Source organism: Marmota flaviventris, chromosome 7 (genome assembly GCF_047511675.1).
Source record: "Marmota flaviventris isolate mMarFla1 chromosome 7, mMarFla1.hap1, whole genome shotgun sequence".
NCBI classification, from domain to species: Eukaryota; Metazoa; Chordata; class Mammalia; order Rodentia; family Sciuridae; genus Marmota; species Marmota flaviventris.
Genome location: NC_092504.1, coordinates 7,713,194 through 7,737,757, shown reverse-complemented (window position 1 = coordinate 7,737,757; position 24,564 = coordinate 7,713,194).

Genomic DNA, 24,564 nt, shown 5'->3' with positions numbered 1-24,564 from the left:
CTGGATTCCTTAACTGAGGATCACAACCTGCATCAGCATTTATGAACCAATGACCTTCAAACCTTGACCTCCAGTCTTGGCCGTCACTGTAGCTCCCTGTGCTCCATCAGAACACCCAGCGTGTCTCCATCTTGTCTGGCTCAGGAGCCTGGCAGCAGATACAAATGGCCATCAGACAGCTGATAACGTAAGTGATTGGAACACTTTTTTTTTTTTTTTTTATAAAAGGACAACTAACAAAGTTGTAGACAAAGTTCACGAAACCAACAAGGGAAGCAGTACCCCAAACTGGGAGTAAAGGGGCATGGACATCCTTAGGCCTGAAAGGGCAAAGGATGAGAAGGGGCCACAGTATCTGGAAAGGGCAGCCATGGAGAGGACCCCCAGCCAGGACACAAGGCCTGTGACAGAGGGATGCCGCAGCCACTCAGGAAGGAGCCAGGGAGCTGCATGCCTGCTTTCCCTCACCACCCACTTCCTGGTGATTCTGCATTTTATGTTGGCTTTCCACCTGGATGTCAGAGGGTAAGGATGCCCAGTTATACCAGGGTCCACCTCCCAGGATGAAGGATGGAAAAAGAGGTGAGTCACTCAGAAGTCCAATAGCTTGCAGTCACCCTCCATATCTGTGGCTCCTACATCCATGGATTATGTCTGAACCAGCATATAAAGACATTTTTCCCTTGTCGTCACTCCCTAAACAGCACAGCATAACAACGAATTACATAGCATTTACATTGTGTTAGGCATTCCAAGTAATCTAGAGATGATATAAATATACAGAAGGATTTGTGTCGTTTTTATGCAAATACTACACCCTTGCGTACAAGGGCATCAAGAGCCTACAGATTGTTGTGCCTGCAGAAGCCACGGAAGCACTCTCCCAAGGATACCAGAGATTACTGGGCTAGTGCATACCTCAAAGCAACCAAGCCCACCCCAAACCTCCGCCTACCCCAGTCCTCCTCATCAGGAGAAGGATGCCATCTGCTGCCCACGGTGTCCAAAGCAATGCTATGTGCTGTTCCTCAGTCTCCCCCACACCCCGCCCTTTCCTTCAGCCCCAACTTAAATCCTCAGCAACTCCTGGAGATCAACTTACTAAACATCCTTCCCCCATCTTGCCCCCATCCTGTCCCCATCTCTACTGTCTCCATTTTGAACTAAGACACACATTTCCCTGTCGTACAGATGATCACAGTGGTCTCCAAGTTGGTCTCCTCCTTCTATTTCTCCTCTGAAATCCATCACTAAGACTTAGAACAAAATCCAGGTTCCTCATTTGTTTTTCCAAAGATGCATGTCATGGGTCCCTGCCATTATTTCTTACTACTAACTGCCTTAGCCACCCATGTCCAGCCATATGGGCCTCGTCCTGCCCTTTAAGTAAACCAAAATCATCCCTGAATTGGGATCTTTGCACCAGATATAACTTGCTGGACCCAAAAGGCACCCTTTCCATTTTTATATATGAAGTTAAATGTCACCCTCTCAGTAACGCTTTCCAGACCACCTAATCTAAAGTGGGCACTGGGTCACTCTTTGTCATCTCACCTTGTTTTAGGTCGTTCTTTTGGGTTTTGTTTTGGTTTTAGTTCAACTTTCACTGAAATCCAAAGCCTAAGAGGTCAATAGCCTTGTTTTATTTATGCAGAAAAATAACTGGGGATCTGATATTTCTGATGGAATATTTGAAGTAGTTAATACACACACACACATATACACACATGTACATATATGTGTATAGATATACACATACATATGTAATTAACATTTATATATGATTTGTATATGTAACTTATACTTTATATATAATTAACATTTATATGTAATAGAAATGTGCACATATGCATATTCATATTATGCATATATACACATATATATTTAAATACCCCTAATACAAGGGAAGAAAGGATAAATGACACATTTTTATATTTGGATAGACATTAGATGAATTTAAATCAGGACTCTATTACTTATAAACTCTGAAAGACTATGGGGGAAATTATCATGTTTCTATGCCTCTGCTTTTTTATCTATTAAATGATTATAATGCTACACATTTCATAGGATTTGAGAAGATTAAATTAGAAAATGCATATAATATACTCAGCAAATTGCAAAGCAAGGAGGTTATACCTTATAAATATTAAAATTGTAATTTTATATGAAATAAAATTATGGGTGGTGTTAGGGTAGGGAACCAAAGCATTTACGCAGAGCCACTAAGAATGCCCGAGGTGTTTCACTTCACTTACTCCATTTGGAACTGGAACAGTTTCATTTTCCCCTGTAGAGCCAACGTCTCAGATACAGAGTAGACACTTGCTCTGTGCAAATTAATGAATGAGTAGATGATCAGCAATGTAATCAAATGTAAAGGTTTGCAATCCAAATCAAATTAATCTCTTTGCTCATGAAGACATTTACTGAGTGCTATCTGTGTGCCAGTCATGTTCTAGGCAATGGGAAGGCAGCAATGAATAAAACAAACATGCCCATATGAAGCTTATATTAAGAAAAATAAATCAGGGAAAGAAAATAGGGCATGCTGGAGGATTGTGATTTTAAATAGACATCTCACAAATGGCCTCATTGAGAAAGTGACTCTTTAGGGAAAGAGGAATAGGAAATGAAGAAGTAGGACAGGCAGTTATCTGGAGAACAATGATCCAGATCCAAGAAAGCAGGTACAAAGGCCCTGAGGTGACGGTGTCCCTGTTGTTCAAGGGCAGATGAGAATCCAGCTTGCTGGTATGGAAAAGCAGACAGTACAGTAGTGTAGGTGGGGGGCAGAGATGTCCCAGTGGCCAGAAAGCATAGCACATGTTTCAGTCAGCTTTGTGTCACTTTGACCAAGAGTTCTGACAAGAATAACTTGAAGGAGGAAAAGTTTATTTTAGCTTATAGTTTCAGAGATTCAGTCCATGGTCAGCCAAATGCCCAGTTCTGAGGTGAGGTAGAGCACCAGAGAAAGGGCGTGGAGGAGAAAAGCAGCTCAGGTTGAGGCAACGGGAAGCAGTGAGACTGAGCTCCACTCACCAAGGAGAAAATATAAACCCCAAAGCTACCACCCAGTGACCTACTGCCTCCAGCCACATCCTCTCTATCTACAGTTACCACCCAGTGAATTCACATCAGTGGATGAATCCACTGGATAGGTAACACCTACCATTATCCAATCACTTCACCTCTGAACATTCTTGCATTGTCTCACCTTGTATCAAACCATCAGAGACCAGAAGGAACTGCAAGGAAATGAATTCATGTAGCAAGTAAGCAGTGGGGCAGTAGGATTTGACTGACAACAGGAGAGGCTGCCATTGCTTGGCTGCGACCAGCTGACATGGCAGAGACTCTGGTTGGGATCACATGAACCAGTATGGGAACAAAGGCTGGGGTCAAAAAGTGGTCAGATTCAGAAGTTGCTGGCCAGTGAACTGAGTGTGAAAAATAGGAGAAATGTCCTAGAAGTTGCAGAGATAAAAATCTGCATTTAGTTTTATGGTCTTTTTTCATTAACTCTTATTTGGTACTATGTCCATATCTTTGGATTTTGGTTGTTTTAAAATTTATGGAAATACTTTTCCAAGAGTAGTGAGTCAGAATGAGCATCCATGTCCTCAAGTGACCTTCACCTGACCCATCTAGACAGGATAGCAGTGTTTCTAGAAGTTTGCTCCTGGCAATATTTTCCCCATGAAACTTCAATGGAATTTTTGATAAGGAAAAAAAATTCAAATAAATTTGTTAAGGACAAAGTGAAGCAATATATTTATGAGACCGACCAGATCCATTAATATGTTTCTGCACATTGTGAGTCTTCAAGATCATAGGACTACTGGGGTACTATGGACTGAGCTATTCTCCCAGAATACATGTGCAGAAGTCCTAACACTCAGCTGCTCAGAATGTGGCTGCAATTGGAGATAGGGCCTTTAAGAGGCGATCAAGGTGAGGTGGTGTCAGATCTATAGACTCTAATCCAGTCTGACTGACGTCCTTGTAAGGAGAGGGGACTGAAATCCAGACATGCACAGGAAAAACAGTGCAAGGACATGTGGGAAAGTCGCAGTCAACAAGTCAAGGATACAGGCCTCGGAAGAACCTGTCAACATCTTGATCTTGGACTTCTAGCCCCCAAACTGTGAGAAAATGAATGACTGCTTTTGCAGTAACTCTGTCTCTGGTATTTATTTTGTCGTGGCAGCCCAGGTAAACCAATATAGAACATGTCTCCATTTCACTAGATCTTGCCGAGGGGAGTTCAGCTCTATGCCTTGGCACTAATAGCAGATCAAGATCACTCAGGAAATATGAGAGGCACTAGGCAGGTGAGCGATCGCCAAGAATGTTCCTAGAAAACAGCAGAAGTGACTTTCCAGTGACTACGTTAAAAAGCCATCAAGAAACAGAAAGTGAAAACATATGAAAGGCAAGAAAAGCGGGCTTCCCATCAAGTGCACACCGGGGCATTTTTTGTTTACTCTCAGGACCAGAAAGATGATGAAAATCAGGACACCCAGCTGAGGGTGCATCGTAGACTCTTGGGTAATCAAAGGCGATGCTTGGCCCTCATCCAACAGACAGCTGCTGGGATGAGCAGGAAGGGCAGGGAATGGAAAGAACGGATAATTGCTGAATCCATTATTATTCATTAACCTAGCACTTGAGATGCTTGGGAGGCACTCTGCTCTGTTAATGGCATTTGGTTTTGATGTTTTCTTGAGATAATCCCGCTGGCAAGTTCTCAAAAGGTGTGCATACGTGGGAGTGTTGGTGGTGACCGGGACACACCATCAAGGGCAGCACTTCATGAAAAACCATCCATAGGAGACCTTGCAAAGGGTACGCTGATAAAGGTGCTGCTTGAGAAGAATTAAAGAGCTTTCTGCCTTCCTACCCAGTTGATCCACTACTCTTTAAAGGTTTCCCATAATTTACCAAGAGGAAGAATTAAGTACTCTCCCTGAAGTGTTTAAAAAAAGTAGCATGGGCTGCAGAGATAATTAATTTCTTCCCTGAAGATTTGTCCTCAACACTGATGAGGTGTTACAAAGAGAAATTTCATGTTTCCTATCAGCACTTTCAGATGGTACCATTAACTACCAGACTAATCATGAAATGGATCACAAGATAGGAATGAATACAGACTAGCAGGAAGCTTCTAGGGAGGATTTGGCATTGAAAATTGCATGCGCTGAATTTCTTTAGAGCAAACTTGAACATTGAGAGTTCCCATCTTGAAGAGCATAGCTCAATAGTGAGATAATTTTAAAATTATGCTAATGTTTCAGGACTCTTATCCCTGAATATACATTAATTAGCTCTATATAGACATTGGTGTTCAGGAATCCTGTTTCTGTGCCTCATGCAAAACATACTTATATATAAGTCTTCCTGTTTCTTCCCATTTCCAATTTCCGCTCCTTATCAAAGCTCTCACAGCAAGCATTAATCTCTACCCTTCTTAGTCATCTGTAGGCCTTACATTCTATCTTGCATAGTATCCTATCTATTCCATAAGGTTCCATAGTATTCATTTTTAGAGTCATTAAAGATAAATTAAGCCAGGTGTAGTGGCGCATGACTATAATCCCAAAGGTTCAGGAGGCTGAGGCAAGAAAATCATGACTTCAAAGCCAGCCTCAGCAAAGGTGAGATACTAGGCAGCTCAGTGAGACTCTGTCTCTAGACAAAATACAAAATAGGGCTGGGGATGTGGCTCAGTGGTTGAGTGGCCCTGAGTTCAATCCCTGGTACCCCCTCCACACAAAATAAATAAATAAATAAATAACTTTTGAAGTAGAATGGCCTCAAAACTAAACTTGGCTTTCTTATCTATGGCATGGAGATTTTATTACCTTCCATGAAGTACTCTTGTGAAATTAGAGGGAATGCACAAAAACCACTATGAAGTCATATATACTGCCTTTTTAATTATTATTTTTGTTATTATCATTAAAACTTATCATAGTCTAATTCATAATTCTCATTTGATTATTGAATGGACTGAGGTTTATAAAATACCTCATTTGGCACAGAGTTAGCAGGACCAAATTTATAACAGGTGTTCAAGAAAACAACTTACTAACAGTGGAATGAACCTGACCCAACTTTCCCACGTACATCTATGACTATACCACAGTAAATCTCACCATCATGCATATTCAAAAGACAGTAACTAAAAAAATAAAACTCTGAGTAATTGGCAGAAAGATTGGTAGAGCAGAGGGAAGGGAAGGAGGTGGGGAGGAAAATAATGGGGACTAAATTAGAGCAAATTAAATTCCAAGCCTTTATAATTATTTCAACTAAATCCTAATGTTTTGTGTAACTAAAAAGAACTAATAAAAATTAAAACAACTTACTAGCTGCATGGATACTGCAAAAGGTATCGGAGCTTTCTTTTTTGCTTTTGTGAAGCTACAGCAACCCTATCTGTCTTGTGCAGTACGTTTGAAGACTACATAACATAACAAATGCAACACAACCTGTGTGGAAACTGGTATATTTCAGACTCTTAGTAAATATTAGAAAAGCAATAAATAAATGAACTAATTGCAAGATAAATAGGTTCAAGAAGGATGAAATTGTCTCTCTTGGGCCTTCGTGCTACTGGAAAATAGGGAGTTCACTATGAAGGTCTGAGCTTTAGTTACATTAAGAAAAAAAATATAAACATTTTATCTAAATGGTATGAAGTCCTAGGCATTGGGAGAAAATGGAGAGTCTCTTTAGGGAGAAGACTTAAACCAAGGACACAAGCCGACCTTGACTGTTCTGAATGGTCAGGATTTTCAGGAGTGGGCTGAGGAGGGGTGGCAGGCTAAAGAATCTAATAATTGATATTTCTTATTTAAATAAAAGCAGTCTTCATGATATAAAGCAAAATAAATTGGATTTTCTTATGTTTATTTACATTTTCTACAGTTCACGAGTCTTTGCTAAAATTAAACACAAGAAAGGTGGACACCACATATTACAGTGTTCACGACTTCTAAAGCATTAGTCCAGTCCTTGCAAGCTAAATACCAACTCATTATTAAGAAAAAGAAGATGAAGTGGCTTATGCCCATGCCAAATCCCTAGCTATAGCAGCAGAAACAAATAGAAAATCTGCTCCAATGTCCTAAACTCCTCTGGAGAAGGAAACTAGAAGAAAGAAAAGCCGCATTCTGTTTTGTGAAATCTAATAAGAACTATTTACCTAGCCAGGCAAGGTGGCACATGCCTGTAACCCCAAAGACTCAGGAAGCTGAGGTAGTAGGATCTTAGGTTTGAGGCCAGCCTCAGCAACTTAGTGAGAATATGTTTCAAAATAAAATTAAAAAAAAAAATACATAAAAAGGGCTGGGGATGTGGCTTAGTAATTAAGGACCTCTGGGTTCAATTCCCAGGGCCAAAAAAGAACAAAAACAGCTATTCACCTAAGTGATAGAAATTATGCATTTCAAAACTTTTGAAACAATAATTCACTTTATAATAATTGATACACAGAGTTGTAATGCAAGTTTTAGGCAAATTGGAACAAATAACATGAGGAAGTGTCTTTATTTAATTGGCCCAAAGTTGCCATACTGGCTATTACAAGGACTAGGTAGGGAGAAAACATTCTTAATTTGTCAAGAGATATGAAATCCAAAAGAATTAAATCAGCATGTTGTAGTGATATACGCATTCCAATATTTATAGTAGCACAACTCACAGCAGTCAAGTTGTGGATCAGCCTAGGTATTCCTCAAGAAATAAATGGATAAAGAAAATGTGCTATATAGACACAGTGGAGTTCTACTCAGCCATAAATAAAATTTAAATTATGTCATTTGCAGAAAAATATATAGAATTGAAGACCATCTTGCTAAGTGAAATTACCATACTCAGAAATCCAAGGGTTGGATGTTTTCTCCCATATGAAGTGGCTAGAAAGAAAAATGGAATTTAACAAAAGGGGATCTCATAAAAATAGAAGGGAGCTTAGTAGAGGAGACATAGGAGAAGAAGGATGAGAGAGGAAAGGAATGAAAGGGGAAGAACTGGGGAATAAAATTGACCAAGTTAACTTATATGCATATATGAAAATCTCACTTTATGTATAATTATAATGCACCAGTGAAAAAATATACATGCAAATAAGTGGAAAGATGACCAGAAGTACAGAGGAAGGAGAACATGGGAAGAGAGGAGAGAAAGAGAAAGGGAAAGTATTAGAGAATGAATTCAAATAAATTAGGAGTGCACATATATGATTATATCACATGAATCTCACTCCTTTGTAATTGTAATGCAAGGAACTTTGATTGGGCAAAGGGGAGGGAGGGTAGGAAGGGTTCATGTGGGCAGGAATGATGGTGGAATGAGATGGACATCATTACCCTAGGTACATGCACCAGATGGTGTGACACTACATCACGTACAACCATAGAAATGTAAAGTTGTGCTGCAATTCTGTACAATGAATCAAAATGCATTCTGCTGTCATACATACCTCATTAAAATTAATTAATTAATTAAAAAATAAAAGATTATTCAAAATGAAAAAGAAAGTCACGACCAAGGGTCTTCGGGCACTGGCATTCACAGTGCCAGAACTGTCTGGAGAAGGTGCTACTTCTCCTGAAGCCTCTGAAAAGAATGGTGCTACATTTAAAATTCACAAGGCCAGATGAGCCTCTAGTAAAGGAAATCTGGCATTTGTCAAGAGAAATGTGACAGAGAGTGAAAAATTGTTTCATCTAGTTAAGTCCAAAGGGTGGGTACAAAATGGAACATTTGATGATGGCGCCAGGGGATTAGAAACAAGATAGACTGGGAGGTGTAGGGTGTGGAGCATCGATTAATTATTCATGTACAAAATGGCAAATTTATGCAAAATCCACCCTTGTATAGGAGCAGAGATATATGTCTGAGCTTAAAGGAAAAGATCAGATCTGTATATGTCCAAGGAATTGACAGGGAGTATAAAGGCTTTTGAGACATAAAATCCTGAAAAGATTTTATATGAAAACCTGAAGACAAATTCTGAGACTGCTGCATAAATATTAATTCAACCCAAATGTCAAATAAGTCACAGGAAGTTTCCACCTCCTATTACCATATTCGGTCCTGATGTCTCATGCTACTGGCATTCATCTGTCCCTTGCCCCTGTCTCAATCATTTCCATGATCAGTTCTGGTTTATCTGCTTTCCTTCTGCTCATCATGCAAAACTTAAAATTTCAAGAGGAACAGGGTAAACTCAAACTATAGAGTCGTATATACTCCTTCCAGAAGCCCCTGGGACTCAGGGTAACAGAATCTAAACCCCCATTGAAAGACCTTACCACAGGAGACAGCATCAGTGGAAGGGGTCAATAGACTTTTACAAGTGGTGACACAGCTGGATTAGGGATTGCTGGTTAACACAGGAGGGACAATGACACATGACACAATAGAACTGAGGCAGGGGGAGAAGCAGAGGAGACCTAAGAAGAAGCCAGTTGAACCCAGAAGCATGTCACAAATTAAAGGTATCAGGTGCCTTTGTCTTGTGACTTTGGGGGCATAAAACAAGAAAACTGCTTAAAGACCATAAGACCATCTCCCCTTGCTGAGAAATATAGTGAGACAATGACAAGAAAACAGAGGCTTCTCACCAGAGTAGATGACAGTGGGCCCAACAAAGGGCAGGAGGGAAGTGCTGTGGGGAAGAGGAGGTGATATGGGAAGTCAATAAACAGATGAAACAGCCCATCCCTGCGCGTCCCATAGGAGCTAGCATCCAGAGATCCACTGGCAGTGTATCGGAGGATTCCTTGGCTGAAGAAAGAGGCCAACAGGAGATAAAATTCCTAAGACAGAATCACTTAAAAGGGCAGCTGAGAAACAGCCGTGATCACCCTGACCACCTAACAGGAGAATACTCCAGGCAACAGAAGCCACAGTCTTGCAGAGTTGTGCTCTAGGCTTTTACAGGCAACACTGAACTTGAACAAGAGGCAGCAGATATTTAAGGAAAGACTCTAACATCAGAGAATAATGTCATAATTGAAAACACAGTTTTTGAATCTGTAACAAGATTGGGAAATTGTAAAAATATGAACATGTGCAGAAAAGCATCTATAGAAAATTAAAACATTACAACTGCAATTAAAGATTAGAATTTTAGAAGATCACAGGAATTTTCACAACTGATTAGTGAAGTTCTAGGAGGGAGGAAGCAGAGAAAAAGAAAAGAAGTTTTCTAAGGGCAAAAATTGGAAATTTATTATATTATTAAAGGGTATGTATTCTATTAGTGAAAAATGCAATAAGTCACATTATTGTGAAATGTCCAGAGGACAAGGGACTTAGACAATGTCCCAATGTATTTTACAAATAATATAGAGGATACACATACAGAACTAGGAATCAGAATGGCATAAGACTTCTCCAAATCAATATTAGAAGCAACATCAAAAATGACTTCAAAGTTCTGAAAATGTGAATTCTATACCTAGCTAAACTATTATTTGGGATGGTAAAAGACATTTAAAGTATCCAAGGCCTCAAAGGTTCTCTCCAAGATTGTTTTATGACTCCAATGAACCAAAAAATGGAGTCACCATTTCCCAAAAATGAGATTGCTACACAGAAGAGAGCTGAGGAACAGTGAGGGAAAGAACAGTGGATTAGCTTTTTGCCACTGTGAGCAAAAGACCTCACAAGAACACCTTAGAGGGGGAAAAGTTGATTTTGGCTTATGACTTCACAGGTTTAGTCTATGGTCAGCTGACTCCATAGCTCTGGGTCTGCTGTGAGGTATGACATGATAGGGGAAGTGTGGAAGGGAGGGGGCGGCTCCTCTGGTGGCAGCCAGGAAGCACAGGGTAAGCAAGGGGCCCTAGCAAGGATGAACCCTTCCAGGCAGCCCCAGGTAACTCAGCTCCTCCAGCCGCAGTTGCCTGCCTACAGTTACTTCTCCTTCAGTCCATTCAAACTAGGATGGACTGACCTCCCTGCATGAACACAAGAGCTTTTGGAGGATACCTCACATCTAAACCACAACACAGATAAACTGAGATTCCAAGGAGAGATATCCCAGAACAACCAAAAGTTAAGCAAGTGTTAGTCTAGCAGATGATCTACCATGGAGATTTCTTAATTTGGCATTCACCTGGCTTGGCTTCGCTCTGAAGTGCTTTGTAGTGTGTAATACAGTTGGATGTTGAATCAATCATTTTTACCCCCCAAAAAGAAAATGAAAAACACAGAACAAATTTTGAGTCCTGGGGAAGTGAGCTATATGGAGAGGAAAATTAACCAAAGAATAAGAGAATTATTGGTAGAATTATTGGTAGAATTCACATAAGAGATAAAAGTTGAATACTAGTTTATCCAAAACAAATAGTAAAACTATACTGGGTGGACAGTGGTGCTGGAGATCATGGAGGTTTGTGTTGAGGTGTGGGGTGAGATGTAGAATTTCATCTTCCACAGTAGAACATCATTAGCTAACACCAAAAAACAAAAATGGGCAGTTTGTTTAGCTGCATGTGTTGTTGAAGTGTGAATCACTGTGAACATGTTTTCTGTGCATTTATGTGGAGGTCTGGTTGGCTCAGGAATGAGCTCTCTCAGTAGCTATTTTGAAGCTATCAAAAGCAAACTTTCTCAAAATTTCAGAGAGAAAGCATTAGTAACATCTGAATACTGAAAGGCAAAAAGTCTGGAAATTCTTATAGAATGTTTTCCTTTGGAGGAAATTGTGACATTCTAGTAGCTCTAAGAATCATTACAATTCCAGCAATTTCAGGGGTAGTGGAGGCTGGGGAAGAATTGATGAGGTTGTAAAGGCATCTCTCTTGGTGTCAGGAAAGGACTGATGGAGAAGTCTTGAGAAATATTTTTAATTTTGATGAAAGTGGTCTCCATTAGCTGATGCCCTCAAGCACTAACATTTTGAAGGCAGGAGTGTGAGCTTCGGGGAACGAGGCTGCAAAAAATTCCACACACTGCACTGCTGGGTGAACATGACACTGGAGATCTATTTGAGACTCCTGATACTAGGCTTGTTATCATATAGTTGATGCTCCACATTTCCAAGTTCCAAAACTTTCGAGCAGTCTACACTCAACCTTGGTTTTCTCATAAATCTGTTATTTTTAGGCACCATTTTACAGAACTCTAGGGGTTTTTCTGTTGTTATTGTTTGCTTCTTTGTTTCTTTTTTGATAACACATTTGACATTATAGCAGAAATATCTGTTCTTAGAAATAGAGAAATGCCAAAATTGACATCAAAAAATAGATAAAATTATTATTCTTAGAAAGCAGCAATTGAGGGTAGAGAGATATGGGGTGGGAGACTCTTCTTTTTAAGCTCACTATATGTAACTTTGATTAAAAAAAAATAGACTTTAAACACAATAATGATTTCCAACGAAAAGGATCTGAGCAGAGAAAGTTATCTGCCTAACAATAGAGAAAATCAGATAAACTCACACCCTTCTTAATACACAACACTTGCAAATGTGGAAGACATCATAGCAAATAGCCTGAAACCAGGTGAGTGAACTGCAGGATGTTAACTAGAAACAAAAGTAGAGAAGGGATTAAAATCCAGGGTGGTAGGAGTAAGTTCTCAGTCATGAGTGAAGAAGAAAAAAAAGCCAGAGAGTTAGTTAGGGAAGCGGGGATCTCAGGAAGTGGACTCCTTGGCTTTGGGAAGCAAATATGAAGCCAAGACCCTCGGATGGCCCTGTCTAAGCTTCTCTGCCTTGACGATATAAAAGAACAAAGATAGCTCTCCTGAGAGCCATTATTTACTTAGCCATGGTTTTGCTCTCATGCCTGTTTGAGTGTTATTTTCACATTGTTCCCTTAAGCTAATGAATTAAATCAAAATATGGTCCCAGGCTGGTTATAACTTGGGGTCCAAAATCAAAGACAAAACATATCCTTATTAAGGCCGGACTAGGGAGCCACATTATAAAATTCAGCAGAACGTGAATTCACAGAACAAAATTACAAAGTCCACAAAGGACACAATGTTTAGGATTTCAACAAGTCTTTATCAAGACTAGTTCTGTACCAGGCACTAATCTGGGGTAAGAATAAAAAAGAAAAATGCCTCCAGAGGAATTTATGTTCAAGTGAAGGAGACAGACCAAGTACAAGCCCTAGCCTACATTACATACTGTGGTGGGAGCTAGTTGGGATGGCCAGGTAAGTTGCAGGGTCTCTATAAATCTCAGCTCCTTCCCATGATTTTACCTTCAGGTGACACTTATGTTACTGTAGGTGCTTTTGGAGATGTTTTGGAAGAGGACCCCATGTGTCTTCCTTACAGAGTTTGAACAATTTGAGAAATACTATTTGAAAAATATAGAGACTGACTCTTACCTTTATTAACCATTGAAGCCAAACGAAGCATGTAGTTCTAAGCACAAGTTAACAGCACCTCTGTCCTGACCTCCAAGATTCAACAACTGGTTCCCCCATCCAGCCCTTGCAGGACCCGGAAGCAGGCTGCCAGGCTCAACTTGCAGCACGAGGAGCAGAAGGAAGATTGAACTCCTGTGGACAGCTGGCTTCTAAGAGGAAGCAGAGCAGCTTATGCTAAGTGAAGTTAGCCAATCTCCAAGAAACAAATGCTGAATGCCTTCTCTGATATGAGGGGGGTGACTCAAAATGGGGAAGAGAGGAAGAACATGGGAAGAAGATTACCTCTACATAGGGAAGAGGGGTGGGAGGGAAAGGAAGGGAGAAAGGAAATTGCATGGATGCTGGAAGGAGACCCTCATTGTTATACAAAATGCATGTATGAAGATGTGAGAAAAAAAAAAGAATAGTGTTACCCTAGATTAGGTAGAGAGAAGTGATGGAAGGGGAGGGGAGGGATTGGGGAGATAGGAAGGATAGTAGAATCAAACAGACATTATTATTACTGTGTGTATATATGTGAATGCATGCCCAATGTGATTCTGCAACCTGTATACTCAGGAAAATGAGAAATTATATCCCATCTGATTCAAATGTATGATATGTCAAGGTCATTGTACTGTCATGTGTAACTAATTAAAACAAATTAAAAAAAATAAAAATAAATTCAAAAAAAAAGAGGAAGCAGAGGCTGGGTCAAACGATACCAGCCAATTCTTCGCAAATTAGGCACTTTAGTGCACCTACCTCACCATCCCCCAAAGAAAGTGGAGGGCAAAGACCAAGCTGGAGGTCTGACATTTACTAAAAGTAACGACTGTCCAGGAAACGAGGGGAGGGCAGCTTGTCACACTCCACAGTGGCCCATAAATACATTAGGACAATTACCATTGTGGGTAAATGAGGGGTGGATATGTTAATTAGCTCGAGTTAATCATGCCACAATATGTTATATCAAAACATAACATTGTACCCCATAGATATATACAACCAGGATTTGTGAGTCAAAAATAATATTAATAAAAAACAACTAAGGGTGTGTGTTGGGGGGGGGGGGCGCATATTCTGTCATTCCTCTGAGGTTTGCAGGAGTGAATCTCATACATGTTGTGGCTGGTCAGGAAGACATGGCCATTCTGCCTTCCCAAGAGGAGGGACATGAGGGGTTCCCATGAAGGATAAAGATGTTGCTTCTTACTCATTCCTGAGCCTGGGATTCTAGCAAATGGGAATTGTAGTTCCCTCCAGCACTGTTTTAGCCAAGGTCAGATGGATAGTCCATTCAATACCATTTTCAGAAATTTCACATATTATGCATAAAGGAGTCCATTGATATGAAGTCTAACTCTAGGGGGATTTTTAAAAAATGTAGACTTAATTGCACTTTCAGTCATTTAACAGAAAAAAAAATATGTATCATTTTGTGTCAATACCCAGAAAGAGTTGGAATACTTCATGTTAGAAACAAAACGAGCACATATTATTCTGATGTTCTTTTTTCAAATCCCCAAATCCCTGTATTTCTGTCAGGTATGATGGTGCTTTTTATTTCAGCAATGAATGTGCAATGACACCACTTCTTAGAAATTCTAGACCAAAGAGGGAAAGGTCTCCCCAGCTCTCCATTTTTGAAAACAATCTCTCATTCTCAACTTTCCCCTCCCTTCCTCTCATCTCCAGCATGGCCCAGATTGTTCTCCCGAGGTACGGAGGTTGGAAAGTCACCTTCTTTTCACACAATCTGAGGCCCTGTTTTAGTGACAATTGTGCTGTGTCCTCTGAAGGAGGCCATCTGTCCACCTTGGCGGATGTGAGTGTCTCATTACCTGTCAGGGTTTCTAAGTTGGCTCTTGGTATTGGGTCAGGATCCATGCCTTTCAATTTTTCAGCTCTGGTGCTGATGGTACCAGAGGCTCCTTCTGGTGCCAGGGAGATGACTTCATAAGCTCTCTGGGCCCTTCAGGAGCATTTGATTGGGGCCCTGATTACTCAGTTATCATTGGCCTTCTGTCCCTATCACCAGGCCACTCACACATCAACCCCACGTGGTGAGTGGATTGTACATCATAGACTGTGGACACGGTTTCTCAATTATTCACTGTTTCCCAAATAGGGCAGAGGGTGAAATAATGAAAGGAACAGGTTGACCAAAAAAACTGCTACAAAGGCTCATTATTTGCAACCCAAATTAACTTTTCCACGGACCAGTAATGTCAGGTTAGTTAGCAATATAAAGAGATTTGTCTTTCTGAACTCAATTCAGATACCCTTATTGAAATAAAAAATAGAAGGTAATTGCAAACCTTCCAATGACCTTATTAATCATTATAAATCCAATTATGGCCCTTTCTTCCTCAAACTGAGAAAACATGTTATGAAGTAATTAAGTCACTTTTTATATCTCCAGGACAAACTTCAGTCTAAGGCCAGTTTTCAGGGTGAGAGAAATAATTGGGAAAGTATCAAGGTGAGAGAACTGGCATTTATTGGAAGCTTATTAGTTATTAATCATTTTTCTAGTATGCCTGCTTTTGGTTATCCCATGCATGTGTCCCAATAAAATTTGGTGTAAAAACCAGACCACAGATCAGATTTCTCCATTATTAAACTAGACATTTTTGCTATTTGTAACACTGAAGTTTATTTGGTTAACACATGTTTAAGTGCACAGATTGTGTTGTTACCTATAAGAACTATGCCATAGCTGATTTCTAGAACATATTTACCTTTCTCAACAGACTTTATGCTATTGAACAACAACTCATTTTTCCCACCTAAGACTCTGTCAATCACCATTCTACTTATTCTGTTTCTGAGTTGGACTCTTTTGGTTCTATATATAAACGAGATCATGCAATATTTGTCTTCCTGTATTTTGCTTATTACACTTAGCATAAGGTCCTCTATGTTCATCCGTGTTATTAAATAAGGCAGGATTTCTTTCTTATTAAAGGGTGAATAGTATTCCATCATGCATACATAGCACATTTTATTGATACATTCACCTGTTGATGAACATGCAGATTAATTCCATAGGTTGCTACAGTGACCATAGGAGGGAAGATACCTAGTCAAGATCCTGCTTTTAATTCTTTGGGATAATATCCAGAAATGGATTTGCTAGAACATAAGGTAATTCTGTTTTTTAATCTTTTAGGGAATCTCCATACCCTTTTCCATAATAGCTGCACCATTTTGCACTAACAGGGCAGCTATGTTAACATTTATTATCAGATAGATAGATAGATAGGCACATAGATATGATAGCCATCTGAACAGATGTGTTGCAATATCTCATTGCAGTTTTGATTTACATTTTCCTGACTAGTGATATTGAGCATCTTCTCAGATATCTCTCAGCCATTTTTATGTTTACTTTTAAAAAAATTTTTAGTTGTTGGTGAACATTTATTTTATTCATTTATTTATATGTGGTACTGAGAAACAAACCCAGTGCCTCACACAAGCAAGGCAAGTGCTCTATCACTAAGCCACAACCCCCAGCCCCTTTTTATGTGTACTTTGGAGAAATGTGTAGTTAAGTCCTCTGAAACTAGAATTCTTAAAAAAAAAATAGGGGAAACCTATCACAACATCAATCTCAACATTTTTTTTACTACAACAAATTCTCAGACATCAAAAGCAAAAATTGACAAGCAAGATGGAATCAAATTAAAAACTTTTACATGGAAAAGGAAACATTTAACAGAACAAAAATGCAGCCTATGAAATGCAGAAAATATTTGCAACTATTGTGTCTGACAAGGGATTAATCTCCAAAATACATACAGGATTGCTCCAACTTAATAGCCAAAACACAAATAACTGATTTATGATATCCCTTTAGATGCACATAGCCACCCTGTGAGGCAAAGGCTAGAAGCTGCACTATTTAGATGAAGAAAGGATCATTTGCATAAGTTAAGCAACTAATCCAAAGCACCCAGTCGTGGGTTAGAAACCAGGCTATATGAGAACCCTGGGCAGGTTGGGCCTGATTTCTGACTCCACAGATGAGTGCTTTGGGGTGCTCCACGCAGTCCTTGAATGTGAGGCTCTGTGAACACATATTAAGCTCTCACTATGCACTGTTGTATACTCTACAAGCTCTGAAGAGAGAGCTTTAAGAAAATCCCAACTGTGCATGGGGCGGCAGACATTAAAAGAGCACTCACAAAATGTAAGTTCAGACATCCATGTTCTGGTATGACACATTGCACATGTGAAGTCACCACTGCTACCCTGGCAAAGAGTAAAAGGTGAGGAAAATCAATAACTGTCCTTGGATCCACAGGGTGATGGAGGCAGCAGGGAGAACCACCACTCTGAAGGGAGGAGTCACAGCTTACCAGGAGCAGAAGACATTGCTGAAACCAGGTAGGTAAATTTAAATTATAACCGACTTACTGCTGAAATCGAGAGAAAAACTCCTGGGTCCTGGTGGTAGCGGGAGCTCTGCACGCTCCTGAATTTCACCTTCAGGAGCCCTATTAGATTCTCATTGTTAAGGTCAGAATCTTAACATCTTTCTAGCAGAAGAGAAATACCTAATCCCAGTCCCCTTTAGCCCTGCTCTTTCACCTAAGGATGGGGTGGGGGGCAAGAAGCACGTGAGAAAGGGTTCATGCTTGCAGGCTCAGGACTGAGCACCACCATTGGACTAGAGGAAGCTTCTCTTTCCCCCACATTTACCTCAATAGGGTTCCTGTTAATTTACAGGGGACTATAACTGAAATACAGCTATAATCAGGTAGCCCTGACTTGTTTCTTTCCCCACTGTCTTCACTTTAATTCAGGGTCTCATCATCCTTCTCCAAAACGAGTGGACTATCTTCTTAATAGGTATGTCTTACCCTCCAATCTCCAGTCTCTGCTCACCTCCATTGATTTTTTTGTTTTTAAATAGAACATCTAGTCATTGCTTATGGTTCTTGCTTTGTTGGTTGGACTTAGTAAGTACATGGTTCACCTTAGTGCAGGAGCACTGTGATCAGAACATCTTGGTTCAGTCCTTGGCTACATCTCACCAGCTGTATCTGACCCAGGGGATTCTGCCTAGCCTGCTTGTGGAGGGATGCTTCATTGCTGGCATGGAGATAAAATAGCACTCATATATATCTTCACGCTATCAACTATCAATTTCTTTCATTCAATCTGCTGCTTTCCACGTGCCAGGCACTATTTCAGGTTTAGAGATGAAACAATGATTCTTTAAGTCAATCAAACCATCTAGAATACCTTGGGCAAATCAAAGGAATGAACTTATCTTCCACAGAAGAAGAAATGAAGAGGAATAAACCAAAATAGCCAGTGATCAACCCAGCTGCACCCTCACATCCCACCTCCATGAGTCAAGGTCATTCAAAAGGACACCTGGTCCATATAGAGAAAAGACCCCAGATGATGTTCACAGTTAGTAACAGAGAGAAAAAATGAGAATATGGAATCCAGGGACTCCTCAGGATCGGACATCCTGGGCCAAGGGCTACAAATTATGAACTATGGATAAGGACAAGTTATTTAAATTCCATAAGCCTTGTTCTTTCACGTCTAAAATGCAGATAGCAATGGTCTTAGCCACATGGAATTATTGTGGTAATTAAACAAAGTATTGCATAGGAAGTGCTGAGCATCCTTCCTGGTGTGGGTTGAGCACTCTGTAAATCTGGATGATGATTATCATTAGCCCTCAGTCAGGAGAAACTACTGGTTGGAATGGTCAAGGAGATGCAAGGCCCGTTCACAGAGCAGCAGTTGGCCATATTGTCCGGCCTCACCGAGTTGGCTTGCACTTGCTTACCCTATGCACTGGTAGCTAGTTTCCTACCACAATGCCATGGCTCCTTTTCTGTGGCTTTCTTATCCATGGAGAGTGTTCAGGTCACACTTGGGGAGGGCTGAGAGGCCCTGGAGGCAGCCTCTGTAGGAGCAGTCTTCTGCTAATGACAGACAGGGGTTCTTGGACAAATAACCCAGTAGCTCTGCCCTCAGGCAAGGAGACTCAGAAGACTGTTCCCTGCTGCTTTTCAAACCCTCCCCATGGGAATGAGCCTAGGTCCCACATGGTAATCTTCCATGTACCATCTTACCTCTCCCTGGCTTCCCAGATCACCTCCCAGTTGAACTATTTGAACTCCCATCTTTGTCTCAAGTCAAACTTCTGAGGGGACTCAACCAACAATGGTAAGATTTTTTTTTTTTTTTAACAAGTAAGAAGGGCATTCTAGTTGGGGTGGGAGGAAATGTGAGTCATAGAAATATAAAAGTGAGTGCAGGATGAGACTCTGTGGGGTCTCAATCAATGTTTCCTCTCCCCAGTTTACTCCACTCGGGCCTTCTGCTTGGACTGCTATATCACAACTTGATAAACTGGGAGACTTATAAACAAGAGAAATTGATTTCTACCAATTCTGGAGGTTGAAGTCCCAAGATCAAGGTGCCATCAGAGTAGGTGTGTGGCGAGGGCTGCTTCCTGGCTCAGGGGTGGCTCCTTACACATGCCATATCCTCGCAAAGACTTAGGGAGCTGCCTGGGGTCTTGTGTAAGGCCATTCCTAGTTTGTGACGACAGCTCTTCCCATATGACATAATCACCTCCATATTCCCTCATGTTGGGGAATTCAGATTTTAACTTATGACATTTGGGGACATGAATATTCACATTTGACCCTGATAACCAGAAATCAAACTGCCAAATGTGATGAGTGAAACTCCTGGCCACATGGATCTGCCCAGCATGATCCTTGAGTCCAGGGTGTCAGGTCAATGGGCTGCTGGGATACCCCGCCACTCACTGAAGAGCAGTGGAAAGGCAGGTGGCATTGTGGGGGGAAAGGCTGAGAACCTAGAGCTGAGGTCCTGTGTCAACCCTGGCCCTTGGGCTGCCCCAGCACTTAACAGTGATACATAGCTTGCTAACTCCTTAAGACAATCAGAGGAAACCTGGTACAAATAGGCCATGTACCAGCTGCAAGGCATAGCTATTAGGGGGTAGTGTCCCATTTACAAATGGTTGAAGATGGTGATTTGTCTTCAGTATTCATACAACAATTGCTATTGTGCAAAATATATCCTCAAATCTTACAGATCTTAACTCATCCAACCCCACACAAATTCTACATGTCAGGTCCTCTCGTCATCCCAGTTTTGCAGAACAAGAAACTGAGCCATTGCAGAGCAAAGAGATTTGCCCCAGGTGGTACAGACTGTCAGTGGTGGAATTAGAGTTCTACCATGTTGATGGTTCCTCCCTAGAGCTCTTGACATTGCTCACAAGGCCATGCTGCTTTCCTGGGCTCTTGCCCCTCCTGACTATCACTCCTTCTGCATGTGTCCAATTCATCTGTCCGGCCATTCCCCCAAAACTATTCATGTAATCATACATGTCCACAGCATAGGTCTAGACCCAGAGGGCCTACTGTGTGGTGACTGTGGGGCACCATGGTTTCCAGATCCTTCAGGGACATGATGGGATCCAAGTGCATGTGACTTTGCAAGTTCATTATTTGTGCCCACTTGGCTGGGCCATGGTGCCCCAAAATTTGATGGAATATTATCATGAATATTTCTATGAGGGTGTGCTGGATGAGATTAGCATTAAAAATCAGTAGAGTTTGAATAAAGTAAATTGTACTCCAAAAAGTGGTTGGGCCTCATCCAATCAGTAGATGGCCTGAGTAGAACAGAAGATTGACTTAGAAGAAAAGACTGAGCACGAAGGGATTCTGCTGACAGATCACCCCTGGACTTAACCTGCATCTTTTCCCTGTCCTTGACCTGTGCTGCAGGTTTAAAACTTACCAATCCTCTGACAATCACATGAGCCAGTTTTTAAAGTCCCTTTCTCTCTCTCTCTCTCCCTTAGGATATACCATCTAGAGATAATAGGCCTATTGGTTCTGTTTCTTTGGAGATATCTGACCACTATAATACAGCATTTGTGTAATTAAAGGACTAACAGTGAACAAACATACAAAATTATTTTCATGCAGAAAACAAAACAAGGAGAGAGACACAGCGTTTGAAAATTTATGCTTTCAAGGAGCATTCATCACGATGGTTCCCCATCTCTGCAGGCTCTGCTACAGAATCTGAATGCTCATTAAGTGGCTCTCAGCTACTGGTGCAGAGCTGTGAATGGTGAAAACCGTGGGGCCAAAGGGTGGAGATGGCCTGACTGCAAGGAGAGGCCAGACCTCCTCAACATCTGGGCTGTCAGTGTGGGTAAAGCCGGGGCCTTCCTCCTGCCTAAAGATGCCTAAGAGCTCTGCGACCACATCTGCTACTCTGCCTCCTGCTGGGCTTTGAGATGCTGTAGCAAGAACCATCTCAAGGACACTGCAGCTGAGGACGTGCATTGCCCAAATGGATCATTTTTAAAGAGCCAAGGAATGCTCGTTGAACACTGTCTTCCTCCTTCTAGAAATTTTGCTTAGCTCCCAAACTTATCCTTGGCACAAAGAGGAATTCAGGCCAGAGTGGAAGAAGAAAGCAGAATCTGAGGGATCAGGAAAATAAGACCCAAAGAAGCTTTAAGAAAGGAGTGGAGGCTGTGAGCTCACATCACCTGCAGTAGAGTTTAGGAACGTCTTCATGGGATTTGTCAGCAGATAACTGACCCTCAACAAGGCAGCACTGGCTCCTTGGAGGTGACCAACCCCTAATTCATGAGTCTAATATCTCTTGTGATTCAGCAGATGTCAGGGGAAGAACACATGAGACCTGTGGCAGCAGCTTTGGCACTTTACAGAGATCCCTTGAATTCCTTTTATATTTATGTATTTGCTGGTTTGCTGAATTATTCAGTGAACCCTCAAGAGCCCCAAGCCTTCTTGGCTTCCAATGCCAGCCCCTGTCCCTTTCCTTGGCAGGAGTACTTACAGGCTATCTTCAGGCACAGGTAACAGGAAGTGGCAAGCATTTATTCCTCTGTGACAGCCCTTGACCAATGACATATAGTGCAGAGGTCTGCAAGCCCATTCTCTTGCTTTGAGAGGAACCCCTTACAGTGAAGAGTCTCCCTCTGAGTGACAGTGGGAGCCAGTTCTCCAGGAGGCTTTGCCTGAGCCCTGGGTCTCTTCCCTTCTCTTCCTTCCTGTTTTGCTCCCCACCCTCTCTAACCATCTCTGCCTGAAGAGGACATCTTCCTTAATAATTCATTTACACATAAATCCTTACTTCAGCATTGACTCTTGGGAACTTCACTTAAAACAGATGCTTTTGAGAAGGACCTTAAATGACTAATTCCAAACAAGAGTTTGGAAAGATGATTTTGGTTGAGTAATCAGCATGATCTTGGGGTCAGAGATGGCAAAGCACCCAGAAGAAAGGATGATGAGACCACTGGAACAGGCCTAAGGGTGAGGATGGAATGAAGGAAGGACTGGAGGAGTTCCCATCTGGTTGAAGAAGACAGAGATGGCAGTGAGGGACTAAGTCCCCAAATGTCCTTCATCTTTTCTTTTTGAAATGAGCAGGCAGCAGGATTGGATCCGAAAGGTAGATACACAGTTTCTTCCTCCAGCTCCACTGGACAGGTATGGGTCTGCCATCCAGAGCCTTGTGCTGAGCACCTATTAAGTGCCCGTTGTGTGCTGTCATCCTCATCTGCAGTAGAGCAGCACAGCTTGTATTTTCCAAATGCCTGAACACTTTCTCTATCTAATAGCGCACCCTCCTTGGGACCTTGGCACTCTAAACTTTGAAGGAAACGTAGATGGGTGCCTGAGGACTCAGAATCTCCTGCCCTCCCTTAGGAATAGCAGGAGGGCTACTCCAGGGTGGGGGTCATAGACTGCAGCCCAAGACTAGGCAAGACCCTGTGGGTCCAGAATGGTCTCAAACACTAAGCATGGGCAAAGAGTGGTCAAAGAGATAACAAGTTGTATTTATGTTCATGTTAATGGGTTGGAACTTTAATTGTTATTAGGGTAGTGGGTTAGTGACTTTTTAAAAGATGTATTTTAATTACAACATATTAATTATATATATATATATATATATATATATATATATATATATATACACACACACACATATACAATTATATGTATATATGTATATGTATACATGCATATAGATAGTTATGGTACTTGTGATGCTTTAGTACATGTATATATTGTGCAATGATCAAATCAGAGCAATTAGCACATCCATCACTTCCAGCATTTGACATTTCTTTGTGGTGATAACACTTAAAATTGTCTCTTCTACCTAGATTGAAATACACAATACACTATTAGAGGAGAATGGTATTCAGATCCCCTACACATCTTAAGTAGATGACTGACAACAGCAGTAGCAAGGTGGCCCTGTTCCACTGGCACAGAGTGAGCTTCCTCCTTGCATTATCTCAACTGGGCTGGGACCCCACAGTGTGTGTCTAGTTCTGATAAGACAAGAGTATTTCCATATGCCTACAATTTCTGGGCAGCCATGCCAACCCTGTCTTCTGAGGGTATTCACATACAGCTTGTTTTTATTTCTTTTAATTTAGAAATTGCCCTGTGAGACTGACATATTCTTGTGTGGTGTCTTTTTTTTTTTTTTTTCTGCTGCTTTGCTACTTCTTAGGGTAACTGTCTCACAGAACTAATAATTAGCATACAATTAAATACAAAAGCAATCAACCCAGGAAGACGCCTCCTATAATTTGCTGCAATTTTGCCTGGGTCCTGCATCCCCTTCATTGTTTGATAACTCTAGCCTAGGTGGCAAAACATTCAATTATGAGCAGTCCCAATATTTAAGGAGTACCTGGATGCAATACAAAATCAAACAAATTAGGGCTGACTTGTTTCTTTTGCAGCCCACAGAGATGGGCATCGGCAGGTGGGACTACACGCACATTGACCCAAGGTCTGTTGGAGCCGCTAATGAAGGCAATCTGGCCAAGCAACCTTGGAAATCATACAGGGCAGCTCTTTGTCACGGCTCTCTTTGCTTTACTGTTGAAACATTTTCTTAGGAGAGCAATGCTATGTTACCAGAGCAGGTTGTGTGGCAAATATAATTCCAAGGGCAATGCTAATCATTTGGTAAAAGAGACAGCCAGGAGCTGTTTGTTGAAGTTCGTTGTCTGCCAAGCACTTAATGAATATTGTTCCTGATCCCCACAATAATCCTGCCAGTGGGTCTATTGTCCTTATTATACACTTGAAAACAC